The 12,059-nt window shown below is 28.5% G+C and overlaps 1 long non-coding RNA gene across 1 annotated transcript; it reads right to left on the minus strand.

Moving 5' to 3' along the window:
- Positions 1 to 9,383: 9,383 nt before the first annotated feature.
- On the minus strand, positions 9,384 to 10,413 carry LOC111632354. The gene is made up of 3 exons (XR_002757847.1): positions 10,172 to 10,413; positions 9,558 to 9,606; positions 9,384 to 9,473 (listed from the first exon to the last, which is right to left on the minus strand). It is a non-coding gene; the product is annotated as an uncharacterized LOC111632354 (long non-coding RNA).
- Positions 10,414 to 12,059: the final 1,646 nt, after the last annotated feature.

Here is a 12,059-nt window from a genome sequence, read left to right on the forward strand (position 1 = left end):
ATATTGAAAATATTAACTAGAATGAACTATTTGAAACATGAGTGAAACCTCCAAAATATGCAAAAAAAATTAACAATTTACATATTAGCACTTTTTTCTATCTAAGATAAGACCATTTATGAGTTATATAATACAAAGTTTTTGTTTATTCTTAAGATAAAACACAAAATTTATTTTTGACCAATAAAATAAATTTAACCTAACATTTTTCATAAGTTTCCAATATATTACATTGTATCTAAATATTCTTTAAATAATTTCAATTAATTTCAGATAAAAAATTAATATCATCTATAAAGAATTGGAGCACGGTTCATGGTAATATTAAAAACTGATTTTAAAAAAATTTTAATGTTATAAAGAATGTTGACAGCTCTGTACAATATGAAGGGAATTTACAAATGGAAAAGATATGCTAGTAATGTAAAAAAATTTTCCAGAATTTAAAATGTCACTGGAAAAAATTTATAAATTTAATCAGTGATACTGCAAAACATATGGGTCTGCTTCAAATTTAATTAGTAGAATTAATAATAAAAATGTAAAAAATTTAGAAATAAGCTAGAAGCATTATGTTGCATTTACTCCAACAAAACATTAATTGGGAAAGCATGGTATGTAACAATTACATGACTTGATGATCTAATTTCATTTTCCATGGATGCTGCACCAAATGAATTCAAAAAGAAGTTAATCCAATTTCAAAGAATTGAACAGAACAAAGACTTCTTTAAATGGAATAATTATATAAAACTTTATAAGTAATCCAAGGAACAATTTTCCAAATTAAGAAAATATTCTGATTGCTATTTTTGGTAGTGCATGTATGTATGAATTAAATGTTTGAAATAAAACACACAAAAATAAATTTTGATATTTGTTGAATATTGCCACATACAAATTATTTAAAAATACTAGACATGAGATACTAGCTCAAGTCTCATGTTTTTGTTTGCATTTCTAAGGAAATGCATGGATAACTTTGATGCATTTATTGCTTTTCTTTGTCTACAAATTTATTTCCAAATTTTCATTAAATGTATTTGCACTTTGTTATTACATTTGAATTTCGTTAAATATTTCAACAGTCAACATGTTGATTAGTTTTATGTATTCATTTATAATCAATACAGTGTACTTTAATTGATTTTCAATATATGAATCGTGGAAATCGATTTAAACAAAAGCATGTTATTTTTCAAAAATATTTTTTATATACTTGAAATATACAAAAATATTTGCAACTCACCTAACTATGACATATGTGAAATTTGGCTCATCAATTAATAATTTGAACATGCTACTCTAAACTATGAAATGCATAACTGCAGCATTTCGACAAATGTGACAATGTGAAGAAATAACTATCTTTCAATAATTCTTCAACTTTCTTATGCAGTAAATTACATTATACATATGTGTAATTTTAGTGAATGTAAAGTGTTCTCAAAACTGCATTGAAATTTTGTTATTCAAATTCAATAACAAATTATAATACTGAACATGATATGTAATATCAGAATAATTAGATAGATTTAACCATTGTCTGTTGGCATTAAATAACTATTTGCATAGATAATGTAAGCTCTTTCAACAGTGTATAAATGTAACCTTCAGGCAAAAATATGAAATTAGAACAAGTGTTTCTGAACTTCACAAGAAATTTGAAAAAGGAACATATTTTTAAACTAAATGTAATTTAAAACAGAGAACAAAATAAATTATTTGTTTAATCTATCGCGTGTTAAATATTTTCTCCATCACGTGTCGCTCCACATTGAATTTTTTTCAATGTTAAGCCTAACATGATCATATGTTTTAGAAAAAAATAATTGTGTCTATTGTATCGTTCCAAATTACTTTAGGTTTCGCACACACAAAACAGACATATTAATAAATGTAAAAACAAAAAATTTTATTTCAGAAGTTAATTCTTGTGTGATAAATTTGAAAGCAAGGAACAATGCATAGTGGAATGGAACATTGTTCACACTGGTAATGTGATTCTACTTGCCTTTTGTTTGCTGAACATACTTTTACAAACTCTGGTTAGATATATTAGATATACTGTAAGGTCTCTTTTTATGCGAATTATTTTTATGCGATTTTGAAGTTGTGCGGTTTGTATTTCATCCAAAAATTTCTTGGACAAGCATACATATAGGCTTGTTTAGGAAGCCTGCATATAGACAGTCTCCAAAAATCCTGGAACGCTCAAAGCTCACTCCATTTGTTCCACTGACATATAACGTTTATGGATGTAAAGGACAGCTAGATCTACCTTAATCGCTTTAGTTCCTAGCAATTTTTGATATAAATGTAATTAAACATAAAAAAATACTTAAAACTGAAAAAAAAAAACGAAAGAAATGCGTTAATTTTGAAGAAAAAGCTTCAAAGTTAAACTTCCTTTGTCTTGCCCTTCTGTGAAATTTAACACCAATGAGTCATTGTTTACACATCTGGATGACCTTGAACAGAGCTGGAGTTGGATTTCCCCGGGCATTCTCATAGACGTCGCGGGAAGACAAGGGTTTAAAGTAGGGTGAATGCTAGCTGGCCGTATATGTTTAAATATTTTTAAAAATTTTGGAGACAAAAAACATTCCAAAAATTCAAAAAAAATTCAAAGCCTTAAGGACCGTGTTTTATGTAACGCTACGTAACCTGCCCGAGTTAACTCGGGCGAGGAACTAAAGGGGTTTTAATTAACTCTTCACATCCAGATGTCAGTGATTTGTTTTTAGAGTGAGCTTTTGCAATTCGCAGATTCCCCTTGTATTACTTTTCAATAAAATAAACTGAATTAAGTTTGAATAAAGTTTATTTTAAGCTTTTATATGAATTTCTTTCAGACATTCGAAGTAATTTATTAAGCAGTTTATTTCTTTTAATTTCTGCAAACTTTTTTATGCGGTTTTAAGTTAATTTTAACTCGTTGTTTTGGTTTTATGCGATTTTAGAAAATTACGGAACGTATCCCTACTTTTTCAAGGCAAGTAAAGTCTTTTTTTATGCGAATTTTTTATATGTGTTTTTCTGTAGAATGTATCCACCGCATAAAACGAGACCTTACAGTATTATAGATTGATTGTATGTGGCTAGAAAAATGTCATTCGGATAAATGCAATGGATTTTCATATGACAGTCAACCACAACAGGTTACATGACTGCTTGTGCGAAACTTTCCATAACTTCTCTGATGATAACCATATGAAAATCAAGAAATGATATCTGTTTTTTTGTTAGATGTCGATACAAAACACAAGCATAATACAGTGCAATATCCAACATGTGAAAAAACACTTTTTTATACTATTTCACAGTTTTTCTCATGCACAGATAATTGTGTATCACTCCATCATACAGAGTTACCAGAAGACACCATGACAAATCAACCAGTAACCAATACGCCAACAAACAATCAATGTGACAACATGACAACAACAGGAAGACACATGCAATGAAAATGACAACAACAAGAGAATATCGAACCACCAACACCCAGGAACTTTAACATAAGCCAGAATGGCCATTTGTATTACTCTATATTCACACTGTATTTTCAAAATGGGACTAGTTAAACGTATGCGACATAGTGCTTCCAAGTGAACCCACCCTCCCTATCTGAACTATCAACTTTCCTTCCATCACAACTCCTTTATCCCACCTCCTCCTCACAACTCTATCTCTCTCTCTTCCATCCCCCTTTCCTCTCTATCTTAGACTAAGTCTAATGACAGTCTTCTCTCACCTTTACACTCGAGATCAATTCCATCCATATTATGATTATAGTCTAGAATACAATTTGGTTTCATTATTATTTCTCCTGATCTATTGCATTTACCAGAAACTGAGAATTCATTATCACTCATTGTACTTAGCATTGACACTTCCCTCTTATCTTTCCAACAAAAATACAGACAAATGATCTATTTGACATATCATAAATTCACCTTTCTTCAATTTATGATCAGAAAAATTGCATGGCATTCCAATATGATTTTTGTTCACAGTTCCACATACGTTTGTTTATCGAGAAATGTTTTAGCTAATGTTGGTGAGTTGAAAAACCTTGTAATTTTTACCAAGCAACAGTTCTAATAATGTATGAACAATTTTCTCACCTTGCCCATCTTCAAAATTGCCATATTCTGTTGTAGTTTCTGTGTAAACTAAAAAATCCCAAACATATCCTGTTTGTAACTCACAAATTTCGTAGCTTTTTACACCAAAACGAGCATGCTTGCTAGGTATATACTGCCTAAATCCCAGTCTATCTTAAGACTTTCATCTACACACACATTTTCATCTGGGATGTAAGCATATATGAATCTGTGGCAAAAATGATCGATAACACTGTGTAATTTATGCAATTTATCATCACCATCTGACACTTAATCATTGTCTGTAAAATGCAAACATGATGATAAAAGCAGAAATCGGTTGCTTGACATTGCACTTGAAAAAAATGGTATAGAAAAATCATCTTCAGTTGTAAAATACATACTTAGGCAAGGTTTTCTAATAATACTTATAATTATAGTAAGTCCTAAAAATTCTCTAATTTCTGGATTTGTTGTAAGTTTCCAGTGTTTTATGTGACTGATTTCACATAATTTGTCACATTTCATCAAAGTATCAGCATACCTGTTCATTTCTTCAACAATCTTGCCTAAAAGTTCATCATCAAAAAATATATTGAAGCAGTCAAATGGTGTAGCATCACTTTGTAACTTACACTGAATTCCTGCTTGTTCTGTGAAACTGTTCACTTGAGGGCTGCTTGTAAAGTTTATATGGATCCAACTAGTGATTGCATTATCAATAACTGGTTCACTGGTATAACAGTAAATTAGGAAAATTATACCCCATTATATTTACCAGTAATTAACTTTTTTTACCAGTATTTCGGTTAAAAACCTCTTAATTAATTAGACATTTATTTTCCTAAAATTCCCACAAGAAATACCTGTGGGAAGCAGATTTCTTTTTTGTCTCCCCCATACCATAGCAAGAAAACAGTGCAGGTGGTGATGGGTCATTAAATTTGTAATTTAAGGTTATTAAAAGGAATTTTCTAGTTTTTTTATAACTTGATTCCCTGTATTATACTCCAAAATCAAGACCCATTTTTGGAGTATAATACAGGAAAATAACCCACAAAACCAAAATATAAGTCACATGAACTATCCAATAATGTTAATAAAAATATAATTTTGAATAGGATTGTAGAAATAATCAAGCACTTATCAAAAAATGAAAACAAATCATGATTTGCGGATGTCACTGAAATTAGTTCAGACTCAGATTCTAGTGAAAGGTGTTCATTGCTTACCTAAGCAACTTCTCAAGTCAACACAAGAACAAAGAGCACAATAAAAAAGTCAATTTTAATAATGAAAGAGAAATTGGACTTATTCATTAAACATAAAATGAGCATAGATACTGATAACAGTAATATAAGTAAGTTTAAAAGTGTGAAAGATATAGTTAAGAAAGAAATTAATTATTTCGTAGAGCAAAAAATAAAGGATTGTATCTTAAAAAGGTTTTCAATACTCTAATGATAGTACATCCAACTAGTATTGATTCCAAGAGAACTTTTTCTAATACAGCTGCCATTTGTATGAAAATTAGATCTAGATTAGACAACGAAAGCCTAAATGTATTGTTTTTTAAGAGCCTACTTTCAAAATAAAGAAAAACATAATTATCAGCATAACTTAAATTAAAAAACCTTCATACAGGAATACTGGAATGCATATAAATTAACACCCAAAAAACCTTAACAATCTAGTACTAAATATTTAGTACTGGACTGTTAAGGTTTTTTGAGTGCTAATTTAATTATTAGCATTATTTCAATGTCTGTTATGTCATAATAATTGCTATTACAAGAATGTTGTTTGTCTAAATTGATAGAAAACTTAAAAATAAATGGTTGTCCAATAATTCTGTCAGTAATTCAGTTTCATTTTAAATCATTTGTTAATACGAATTTACTGGTAAATTACCAATAAATCGGCAATCCCGAATATAATTATCAAATTACCAGTAATGTAATACCTGGTAAATTTGCAATCACTATATCCAACCATCATCATTACTAAAACACATTTTGCACTACTATTAAGCAGAAAGAGAAGTATGGATATGTTCTCATCAAATCAAAAACCTCTTTATGTAGAATGTTATGTAATTGATAGTGACAGATATTATGTGCAGAAGTTGGGAGTTTATAAAATCCCATAAGAGTAATCTCTAATCTTTCTTACATAGGGACTACATCTAGAATGCTTGCTAGTAAGCTATCAGAGTACTAGGACAATATCTTGCATGAAAGGTATAGCATAGAATTAGCTAAGGCTTTGGATTATAATTACAAGCCTTTGTAGGCAGAAGCCAACTTTCTCTACCAGTGTAGTGATCATAATGTGCTATTTATTTAGGAAACAGAAACAATATACATTTTTCTTGCAAAACATATAATCAATTCACATTTCAGCTTCTAACCTTTGGGTTTCTCCATTTAAGGCAATTAAATGCTCTTAAATATAAGTTTTCCATTTAAATAATGACATCAATAAACTAATAGTAGTAATATAACATTTTATTTCTAATCTAATATTTTAAAAAATTTTTGTGTTTTGTTCTACCGTGTTTCCCCAAAAATAAGACCTTGCAGAGGTTTTGCTGAATTGCTAAATATAAGGCCTCCCCCAAAAGTAAGACATAGCAAAGTTTTTTTACTGGTAACGGTCATCGACAGATGGTTGAAAGTGGCCGTTGGCTTTTTGAAAGTACAGCCACTGATTGGTCAGCAGACAATCATGCCACACGGCATGATTTGCATAAGACTATGGCTTGGGAATCACAGATTTGCATAATGTTACGGCTGGTGATTGCTAATTAGTCGGCTGGGAATCACGCCACATCACATTTGCATAGTACTACGGTTCAGTAAGCACTAATTGGTCATTGAGCCAGATGTCGATGCTATAAAAAGGTTAAGTTGAAACGCAAGTGGGAAGTCCACTCCAGCACGGGAACTTTGTAAGTTCACTTCAGTTCGTGACTTCGGTTTTATTTAAGTTCAGTTTGACATGACCAAATATACATCACTCTCGTCAAAGTTCAACTTGGGAATTTTTTTGTTCAAAAATAAATGTGAATTCTTCATGGAAAAATAAGACATCCCCTGAAAATAAGACCTAGCGCATCTTTCAGAGCAAAAATTAATATAAGACACTGTCTTATTTTCGGGGAAACACGGTATGTTTTAAATTACATTACATTTGAAAATATGTTCCTTTCTTGAATTCCTTATGAAATTCAGAAGCATTTGGTTATAATTTCCAATTTTTGCTTGAAGATGACAGTTATACACTATCGAGAGTACTTGTGTAATTTATGTAAAGTTATTTAATACCAACAAACAGTGGTTAAATTTATTTAATTGTGTGACTTGGCATTAAGTGTAACATAGAAGATTATAACATCAGAATAAGAAAAAAGTCTCATTATTTCTAATTAAAAAAAGGTTTAACTAGATATCAAACAAATTAATATAATATTTTTTTCACTTAATTTTGATATTTTTACATAGACTTGATTTAGGAATTATAGTCTAAGTTAAGATCCATATCACACTGCTATTTGGATATCATGTTCTATATAATAAAATATAATTAGTTTATTCATTTTTATAGCTAAGGTAACAAAGAGCACAATAAAAAAGTCAATTTTAATAATGAAAGAGAAATTGGACTTATTCATTAAACATAAAATGAGCATAGATACTGATAACAGTAATNAAATATAATACAAGGTATCAAAGTATTGGCTATGATTTAAAGAAAAAAATATTGCTTTTAATTGAGTAGTATCTATAAAAAATTTTAAAGGTTATCTCCAACTTTTAGGCTCTCAATTTTCACCATTTGATTCCAGATACAATTTGATAGGGCCCTTAGTCTAGAGTTTTTCGTGTTGTACTCGAATTGATGTCATCAAACTCACTCATGTTACTATGACTCACATAATTGGTAGTCTTGAGTTAGACCCATCGAGCAAACTCGAAAGGCAAGTGGAAATACGTCATACTCACTTGGTTATGTGTGTCATTAAGAATGATGGGATTATTTACAATGCATCTGTGTTTGCAACTATAATGATTCGACCAATCAACTTAACTGTAACAAGTTGTAAACAAATCAACGTGAATTAGTTTATGCATGTTACAGTTGAAAGTTTTGTCTTATAGCAATATAGTACGCAAAAAACAAAATGGAAACCTCCAGTGTTTTATTTTAAAAAATAGGCAAACAGAACAAAAAGAAATATATAGAAAATAATAAGAAAATAAACAGTGGAAAATTTGACAACAAATTTACAAGAAAAAGAGAATTCGATTTGTAGAGAGAATTAGTTGAAAAATTAATTGCATGTGTTGGAGCTAAAAAATCTGTTGTGTAACAAAAAAACTATTTTAATTTAATCCTTTCTTCATATAGTTTTCTTCCTTGATCTATTTCTTAAATTGTTTTGTCTATTAAGATTATTTATTAATCAGAACTTAATCCTGATTAATAAATAATCTTAATATAGTGTCTATGCTCTTAATAATTTATACATATAATTTACTATAATTTTAATTCTCTTTTTTGATGAATTAGGTACTTCTTTTTATTTTTGGAAAAATTTGCTGTATAATTTTATCAATTATGAATTAAAATTCTTTTATTAGTGTTGACTTGACACAAAAAGATATGGCATCTACTCGTGGTCAAAATAATTTGTTGTCTTCTTAAACAACTTTCGGCTCTAACGTTTCGATTGCAAATAAGAACAGCATATCCGTCAGCCATTTTCACTTTCATGTAGAAATCTCACATGTTCAACTCAAAGTGAGTAAGAACTCAAATGGTGAGATGGGAAAGCACGTCAGTTATAACTCGAGACTACCAATCTAACATCAGTGTGTGAGATGGTACCACATGACAGCTTCAACACATTGGGAGTTGTAACACAAAAAACTGGAGACTAAGGGCCCAGAATGGTTTTGTTTTAGAGATGTATTATCACTGTGACAATCCTTAATTCTCTCTATAACATATATTTTTGGAGAGTATAATAAGATAGCAGTTATTCAACTTTTTATGCTTTTAATATTTCTGTAAAAAGAATATCCTCTTTATCTGAAAACGCAGGGAAAAAACTAAATTTCAAGATAAACATGTTTGAGATACACAGGTTAAACTGTATTATTAAAATCTTTAATAATACATAATAATAAATCATATGTTATGTAAAATAAATGCATCATTTATTATAAAAAAAATGTAGTTATAAATCTATATAATAAAAATATCATCATTATACCTGAAGTGAATTTGAACACCTTCCTCTAGGTGCAGGAGGTAATTGTACTTCTTCAGGTTTTAAAGAAAGAAGGCTTTTATGAAAAGAAGCTAAAAGAAAAATAATTATTAAAAAGATATTAAATATTTTATATTTAAATTTGAAAATTAAAAAAAAAATCTTTAAATTAATACTTGGAGAATATTGCCATGTATCCAAATCATTTAACTTTTCATCATCTTCCTACACCAAATAAACAAATATTTATAAAAATATTTATAATTTCTGAAAGTATAAGTTAAAATTAATAATTACACAATAAAAGGATATTTTAGAATAATACAGACATACCTCAGTTTATGGATTTTGCTTTAGAGTGCTTTAATACACTGCTTTTCAATTACATTCATGTTTTATTACTTTCAGTGCTTGTTTTGCTCTTAAGGAGGTTTTGTTACTCACTATTTTTATTTTTGTATTGTTTTCTTATGTCCAGTACTATTGCATAATTAAAATATTTATTATATATGTTTTTAAGATTTCACACACAGTGAAAAAACTGATTCATTTAATGATTTTATGGCAGGAATTTATAACCTTATCTGCCATATTAGTGAGGTATGCCTGTAATATATTTAGGCAATAATAAGTAAAATAAAATGGTTTATTATAGCATTTTAGATTAATTTATAAATTTTTATGTTTTATACATTACATAATTGTATTGTTTGTATATTTTATATGTGATTTTTTATATCTAAAAAAATATTTCAAATTTTAAAAAGAAATTCAAAAATATTATATTTACCATAGAATCATCACTATTTGCTCTTTCTTCAAAATCAGAGTCTTCTTTTTCATCGGCGTCATCTATAGTTCCTTCTGAATAGGAAATCAGTTTTGATATCTGTTTTCTTGCTATGTTGTCATTCACTTCTGGTGCTAAGATTCAATTTCAAATTAAAATGATTAGTTAAGTATAATTTATAATTAATTTCTTTTAAATATAATTATGATTAGTATGTAAAAAAACTTAGATTCGAAAATAAATAAGTATAAAAACTTACAAAACAAAGATATGTATTTCAAAAATAAGACTGTATATAACTTAAACCAAGTTCAAATTTTAAATGTAAAAATAAAACAAAAATGCTTCTGTGAGATCAGGAGCTGTGGGGCTCTGCTTGCTCTGTACAAGATGGATGATTTTATTTTGTTTTGAAAAATCGTAAGATCATTCAAATGTCAGGAGTCTGACACCAGTTAAAATAAATATTTTATATCGCGTTCCAACTCACGATAGAGATTGAATTATTTCAATTTTATTCTGAGTGATAAGGAGGGGATATTAATTCAGCAATGAAAGTAGGCCTGATCCAATTTAGAATATAAAACAACTGTATTTATGTATACATAGAAAAATAATGATAAAGATTACAAAATAACATACTTGATAAATTTCAATATGATTATTAAGCTAATTAATTAATATTTAAAATAATACTATATACATTCCAAATCTCAATACAAGGATAATGCAACCACTGTGACCACTTAACTATCCTATCTTAAAGTTTACATTTACTTGCCCTGAGAAAGATTTTACAAATTATTTCATTCGTTACCTGGGAATGTAGTGCAAGAACCTCTTTGTTGGTTGAGAAGACTTCTTGTCTCATTCTTTCTTAATGGGATTGATGTATCAAACATATGTTGGGAACAGCAAGAAATTTATCTACATGGTTAAATAGTGCACAGCTAATGACATGAGATTCATAACAGAAAGCATTGATAAAAGGCAACCACCACCTTTTATACCAAATCAGTGGACCAATGAAGGTTGTCCACGACTTGTTTCTGTCACTCCTAAAACTTTTGTTTTAGAAGAAACTCTTAACTTCCTCTGATTCACCTGATTCACAGGAAGAGGAAAGGTGATGTATATCAATAAATTTCTCTCTTTTTCAAGTGAAATAAAATAATATTTTAAACTAAATTAATTTTGTAAAACATTTTAAACATTAAAATGTTCCCTAATATAATCCTGGTTTTCACATTTCTATTTACTATTTTTTAAGCAATGCATATATTTTTGAACTCTTATTTGATGTTCTGAATGAAAGTTCACCTGATGAAATATTTATATAGAATATTGGAATAAATTATCCATAACTCTACCACATTGCTTAAAATGTAACCCCTATTGTAAGAAGCTTATCTCTGTAATTTATATTTAAGAAAAATACAAATATGTTTGAAATAATACAACTAAATGTCTACAAAACACAGGTAAATCTAAGAATCAAACTGAAGAGAGATCTGACCCGAAATCATCTTTGTAATATGTATATCAAATAAAGTTTTGTTTATTCCTGTCATTTCCAACATCTACCGTTTGATAAGTCTGTAACAAAGTAACACTTTAGATCCTTCAATTGATATTAAAACAGAATAAGACACTTGAATACCAACAATGAATTATAACTGTTTATTATATTCAAGTAAGAAACATGTTCAAATAGGAAGAAATTATTAAAAAAAGTTTTAAAAATTAAAAAATTTGTACATAAATTTATATTAATTACAGTATTAAACTTATTGAATAACTTCACCGCTTATCATTTCTATGCTTTTATTTTACTATTTAAATATTTCTTTTATTAAAATAATGATAAAATCTTTCTCAAAAATATTTC

This window comes from Centruroides sculpturatus, unplaced genomic scaffold (genome assembly GCF_000671375.1).
Source record: "Centruroides sculpturatus isolate CEXI.00-Female unplaced genomic scaffold, Cexi_2.0 scaffold125, whole genome shotgun sequence".
Taxonomy (NCBI): Eukaryota; Metazoa; Arthropoda; class Arachnida; order Scorpiones; family Buthidae; genus Centruroides; species Centruroides sculpturatus.